We start from the raw sequence: 5970 nt of genomic DNA, 5'->3' as shown, positions 1-5970 counted from the left end.
AGTCGACAGGAGGAAGGGAGAAAAAATAACGAAGGAGATGAATTAGAAAAAAAAATAGACGTAAATGGAATCGAAAAAGAAGTGAGTTCGAAGACGAAAAGAAGAAATAGGAGAAGGAAAGAGGAGAACCACATGTAAGAAGTGATAAGGAGGAGGAGAGAGGGATTTAGGGAGGAAAAGAGTTGAAGGAGGACACGGAATACTAAGGGAGGAAAGGAGGAGCGGGGAAGAAGGAAGAAACAGAGGAGGAGGGGAAGGAGGAGTAAAAATAAGAGAGAGAGAGAGAGAGAGAGAGAGAGAGAGAGAGAGAGAGAGAGAGAGAGAGAGACGAAAAAGAAAGGAGGAACGAGGAATGCATAAAACCAGTAAGCATTTGGGTAGAAGGAAAACGAAAAAAGTTCATGAAGAATAATATTTAGAGTGTGGGATTGGATAAAAGAGGAAAGATGGGAGAGAGGAGAGAGGAGGAAGGGAGAAAAAAAATGAGAAGGAAAATAAAACATAAGGCCATGAATGGAAGTAAAGACAGAGAGTAGATGCTGAAGAAATAGATAGACAGATAGATAGATATATAGATAGAAAAATAGATAGATTGACTAAGAATATAAAACAATAATAGGGAACAATAATGGGGAATAGGAAACAATATTAGGGAAATCTGAGGGAGAGGTGGAATAGGGAAACGTAAAAAAAGGAGAATAAAGGTTGCAGTAAAATAGTTAACGGAGGAGGAGGAGGAGGAGGAGGAGGAGAAGGAGTAGATGAAGAAGAAGGAGAAGGAGGAGGAGGGGAAAGAAGAGGAAGAAAAGAGGAAGAAAAAGAAAAATGGAAAGAGGGAGAGAAAGAGAAGAAGAAGGAGAAAGAGAAGGAAGAGGAAGAGGAAGAAGAATAGTAGAAAGAGGAGGAGGAGGAGGAGGAGGAGGAGGAGGAGGAGGGGGAAAGGGGGGTGGGGTGTTATTGGCCGGGGCAGCGAGTGTAGCAGTAAACGTTTACGAGAGAGTCGCGTCGCTCGTGTAAACTGAATCCGGATGCAACTCTGGCAGCCAACCGCACGCCTCTTACATTCTCGTCAATTGCTCGCCGTAAACTACCGCCCGGCAACGCTGCTACGCCTGTGATGACTTTAATCTTTCTTTTATATCCATGCACAGAGGTCTGGGCCGGCAATTTGTGTGTAGATAAAAGCTGAACGGGCAAGTATATACTGATTTTATATATTTTTTACAGTTAAGGAAGAAGCTCAACGGCAAAAAAAATAATAAAGAGAAAAAAGCCCGCTAATCACAGCCCATATAATGAAAAAGAGTTCTATATTTTGATACGAGTTTCTTCTCTGCTTTTGTATTGAGCTTATGCATTCTTCAGCCAACCAGGTACAGGAGATAGGATTTGGTGGTTTCGATGGGGTGGGCACTGAGGAAGAAGAACACATGTACATCAATATATATTTCTTTTTTCCTCTTTTTTTTCCGTTTTTCCTCTATTTTGTTGCAGCTCCCTCTCTCTTTCCGCGGCAACGTTTTATCCGTACAGTTTCAACGTAACAGTTTACAGCAAAAACAGGAGTGCGGAAGGGCTGGGGCTCGGTAGGGTGGTTTTGGGTGATCCATTTACCACCAACTGTTGCTCTTTTTGTTGCTATCTTGTTGCTTTTACTCTCTCTCTCTCTCTCTCTTCCTGTCACTTCCAGAACAAAAAAACCACATAGCAAAGACAGGGAAAGGGCAGACGGAAGAAGCTTAGCGGGCATCCTTACATCAGATTCCGTCACTGATTTTGCCCTTTTTCGGTTTTCACTCTTCTTTGCGACATGTGTGAACTTATACTTTTTTACCCAACCATACGGAATATAAAAGAGATCACTAGGTAGGTGTGTAGGGTGTAGGTGGGGGAGGGTGCAGCAGAGAGGGGACACGCATACGTACACCAGTCTCCACTCTACCACGCTACTTACCTCCTCCCTTTTGCTCGTCTCCCCTTTGATCGTGCGTCTTCGTGTCTCAGGATGTCGTGAGAGCCGCCGCCACAGACTCAAAGGCCATGGAAGAGGAAATGAGCATATCGACAGGACTCCCCTTTACTCCTTCTCTTTGGTTTGATGGTAGCGTCTCTCTCTCTCTCTCTCTCTCTCTCTCTCTCTCTCTCCCCCCCCACTCCAACACCCTTATGACTGAACGAAATAAAGAAATTCTCCCCTTTGTGTACAGGGAAGTGGGCAGCTTATGATCGAGTTTTTGTTCTTGTTTTACCCTTGAGCCGCCTCGTTTGATGTGGTAAAAGACAGAGGTAAAAATAGCCTGCCACGCACTGCACCCGCAAAGAGGGCAGGGTAGCTGTCTCTATACTCCCCTCTTGAAAGCTTTGAAGTCGTAGAAAGGAGCAACTACAGACGAATAAAGGCTGTTCTAGAGTTGCCAGATAAAGGAAAGAAAAAAAAAGTTTTGTATGTGTTGTCCATAGCGCTGGTAGACTTGTTAGTGGCGCGGGAGAATGTTATTTTAATTGGCTTCCGTGATATATGACTCTCTTAGCCCTTGGTGCTCCCCGGTTCTCCTTTCTATCAAAGTCACTGAGGTTAGGGTTGATTGAAATCTGTGCAGCATGTGTGTAATCTTCCGCCACTCAGCGACGCATGAATATTGTCAGCATCATGCGGTGGGACTTGAATCCGCGTCCTTGGGATCACCACGTCCCCGCACTGACCACTCGGCAACCGCCTCCTCCCTTAAAGGGCTAACTCTTGTATCAGAAACATGGACAGCGTAGAGAAGAGCTTGAGTGGGAAGTCGTGTGCAGCGAGACTACGGGAGCTATGGAGGCTTTCAGCAAAATTAAAAGACCATTCAGCATGAAAATATTAATAGAGTATGAAAAGGAAAGCAAACATTTAATTTCTGTCTAACGAAAACGTCTTAGTCTGAATTCTGATTTTAAAGTCAAACGAAAAACGTCGTTTTAAAATTTTTACCCTTCACCGTCCGTTAGAACTATTTCCGTAATTCTTTTTCATTTCTCCAAATCACTTTCTAATATCTCAGTTTTCCACTTCATGTCCTTGCCTTCTTTTCCTCCTCCCTTCCTTCCTTTCGCTATCTCTCTTTTATCACTGCCATCGCTTTCATCTTCTTCATTGAATCCTCCTTTCCGGCGCCTCTCGACCATAATTTTATCTGCTCTTTCCTGCCGCGTCATACTTTTCAATATCGTGCCTTTAATGTTCTCATGTGACCAGTGAAATATGCCTTCTTATTCCATTACCTTCGCTTCCCTCTTTCTCTCCTCTTCATCAGCCCTCCTACCTGTGTTAATTAATAAGGCTATCTGCGACACACCTGCATATGACACACCGGTGGGCCCTTAATTAACTGTCCGAAATTAGTTGGTCGCATTCTGCTAATCTACTTATTTCTTGTGGGTGTGTTATGTTTTGTTAGGCTTAGATTTAGCTTGTTAGTTTATACCGTATTAAGCCTTTAGCACAAAATATGTAAAGGTTTTGAGATGTTTTTTTATTAATTTTATGATACGCCCGTTTTCCTGCCTGATATTTAACGTTTTCGAAGCAGCGTCACGTAGGAGGAAGATGTGACTCAGCGTGCAGCAGGCGTGAGGGCAATCTTTAAGCCCTCTGGGAACGGTCTGGCTGGCTGGTGAGTGATGGTGGTTGTGGTAATGCTGGTGGTGGTAGTGGTAATGCTGGTGGTGGTAGTGGTAATGCTGGTGGTGGTGATGGCGGCGGTGGTGGTGGTGGTCGTGATGATGCTCCTGCCTTGACAACACAATGCAACACTATGTCACCTCGGAACATGCACCATAACTTTCCAACGACGGCTAGCTAGAGTTATGGACGGAGAAGGCAGATGGTGTGTTGCTATTTGTCAGCAGCTGTCGTGTGTAGGCCGACTATTTTTTATAGTCACTTGTATTATCCTTGTGCCTTTGTGTTCCTAGGTGTTAAGGTGTAGTTACATTAGTTAATTAGTTGCAGGTAGAGGTCAGTTATCATTACAAGGAAGTTGGGATGAGAGGTATTACGTTGTGTGTGTGTGTGTGTGTGTGTGTGTGTGTGTGTGTGTGTGTGTGTGTGTGTGTGTGTGTGTGTGTGTGGGCGCGTGTGTATATCTGATCCTCAACCAGATTTTCCTTTGATCTTTGTGTTATCGATATACATTTTTTTTTAGATATATTTCCTTTGAAAATCGCTGGTTCGTTTTTATTTGCGGGCTTTAGTTCAGCTTTTACGTGATTTGAAACTTATTTTTTCGTATGTACTAAAATACGACTTCCATGTTCCCTGCTCCGATATCACACGCGTATTTTTATTTCCATGGTATTCAACACCCGAGGCACGTGTACGAATGACATGAGCATTTTTCACACACACGAAAAAGTCTCTTTCAAACAAGTACTTTTACCTCACATCTCCAAACACGCACCGAAACACAGGTTTCTGAGGCTACTGACAGCAACCTCTACTCTGTTCCCTCCTACTATTTATATCCTAAATTCCAAGCCAAAGCTGGATGTTGCGCCTATGGGCGCACCGACATCACTTTCTCTCGTGACCACGACCTTGGCTCTTCTGAATTTTCCACCATCTATCTAAGACTTCATTGTCACCCTATTACTAAATACATACGTGCTGTTTATCTCTCACCTAACTCTACTAACTATGTAAAATTCGAACTCTAAAGTGGAGCACATCTTGATTCACTCTCCCTTCGCTGAAATCTCCATCTTGGGAGATTTCAATGTTCACCACCAGCTTTGGCTTTCATCCTCCTTCACTGACCAGCCTGGTGAACAAACCTTCAACTTTGCTCTCCTCAACGACATAGATCAGTTGGTTCAGCACCCTACTCGTATTCCCGACCGTCTTGGAGACAGGCCCAACATTCTAGACCTCTTCCTTACCTCTAATCCTTCTGCTTACTCTGTCAAACTGTTCTCTCCGTTGGGCTCCTCCGATCATAACCTTATTTCTGTATCCTGTCCTATCGCTCCTGCACATCCTCTGGACCCGCCGAAGAGGCGATGCTTCTGGCATTTTGCTTCAGCTCGGTGGGACGACATGAGAATGTACTTTTCCGATTTCCCGTGGAATGATTACTGCTTCCAGGAGAGAGACCCCTCTGTGTTTGCTCAGCGCATCACAGAGGTGATTGTCTCTGGAATGGAGGCATACATTCCACGTACTTTCTCTACTCCTCATGCTAAAAAGCCTTGGTTTAATCACGCTTGTTCTCGTGCTATTAATTAAAGATAGAGAGGCAGCTCACAAAAGGTTCCAGAGCCTTCGAACTCCCACTAACTTTGACCTTTACATTTCAGCCCGGAATCGTGCCAAATCTATTCTCCGACTTACCAAAACTTCTTTTATTAATAGAAAATGTCAACACCTTGCTTCTTCTAATTTTTCCCGTGACTTCTGGCATCTAGCCAAAAATATCTCCTCCAATTTCACTTCTTCCTCTTTCCCTCCTCTCCTTGACCCTGACGGCATCACTGCCGTCTCATCTCTCTCTAAGTGTGAACTCTTCGCTCAAACTTTCTGTAAGAACTCCACCCTAGACGATTCTGGGCATATTCCTCCTACTCATCCCCCCCTCTGACTCCTTTATGCCTGTTATTAAGATTCTTCCAAATGATGTTTTCTATGCCCACACACACACACACACGGCCCGGTAGCTCAGTGGTAGAGCGTCTGGCTCACAACCAGAAGGACCGGGGTTCAATTCCCCGGCCGGGCGAAGATAAGTTGGGTTTATCTTCTTTCACGTGTAGCCCCTGTTCACCTAGCAGTGAGTAGGTACGCGACGTCAGGCAAGGAGTTGTGACCTCGTTGTCGCGGTGTGTTGTGTGTGAGTGGTCTCAGTCCTACCCAAAGATCGGTACTACGAGCTCTGTGCTCTTCCGTAGGGGAACGGCTGGCTGTCTCGAGAGAGACCCGCAGCAGACCAAGAGGTGAAT

General features: G+C 44.7%; 1 non-coding gene across 1 annotated transcript; it reads left to right on the top strand.

Annotated features, from left to right (window-relative positions):
* The first annotated feature begins 5678 nt into the window (after positions 1-5678).
* Positions 5679-5751, top strand: Trnav-cac (transfer RNA valine (anticodon CAC)). The gene has a single exon. It is a non-coding gene; the product is annotated as a tRNA-Val (tRNA).
* The last annotated feature ends 219 nt before the right edge of the window (positions 5752-5970 follow it).

Source organism: Eriocheir sinensis, chromosome 11 (assembly GCF_024679095.1).
Source record: "Eriocheir sinensis breed Jianghai 21 chromosome 11, ASM2467909v1, whole genome shotgun sequence".
Classification (NCBI taxonomy): domain Eukaryota; kingdom Metazoa; phylum Arthropoda; class Malacostraca; order Decapoda; family Varunidae; genus Eriocheir; species Eriocheir sinensis.
The sequence above is the reverse complement of the archived record's forward strand: the minus strand, read 5'-3'. Positions and strand labels throughout refer to the sequence as shown.